Source organism: Montipora capricornis, chromosome 10 (genome assembly GCF_036669925.1).
Source record: "Montipora capricornis isolate CH-2021 chromosome 10, ASM3666992v2, whole genome shotgun sequence".
In the NCBI taxonomy this organism is placed as follows: Eukaryota; Metazoa; Cnidaria; class Anthozoa; order Scleractinia; family Acroporidae; genus Montipora; species Montipora capricornis.
The window spans coordinates 43648437-43648763 of record NC_090892.1 but is presented as its reverse complement, the minus strand read 5'-3'; positions in this window follow the sequence as shown (position 1 = coordinate 43648763).

Here is a 327-nt window from a genome sequence, read left to right as displayed (position 1 = left end):
TTTGCTTGGGTAGGCACAGAGTTAGCCGAAATAATATTTTCAAATGATTTTTCGCTGGTCTGCTCAAGTGTTACCATGGCAAGATATGTTGCTATTGTTGGAGGGACAGCCAGTTCACTTTTCGGCGCCCAAGACACATTATGCGCAAGACATAGTCTTCGAGAAGGACACTCCAATTTACTGTACTTCTAAAAGTGAAATCGTTGCAATTAAAGGGGGTGTGGTAGATGATATAGAAACTCAAATGATGTCCGTAAGATGGCGTGTCTTTACCATGTATGCTCAGATACCGGAGTCGGAGCAAGTCGTTTTGAGCCCTTGCGGGAA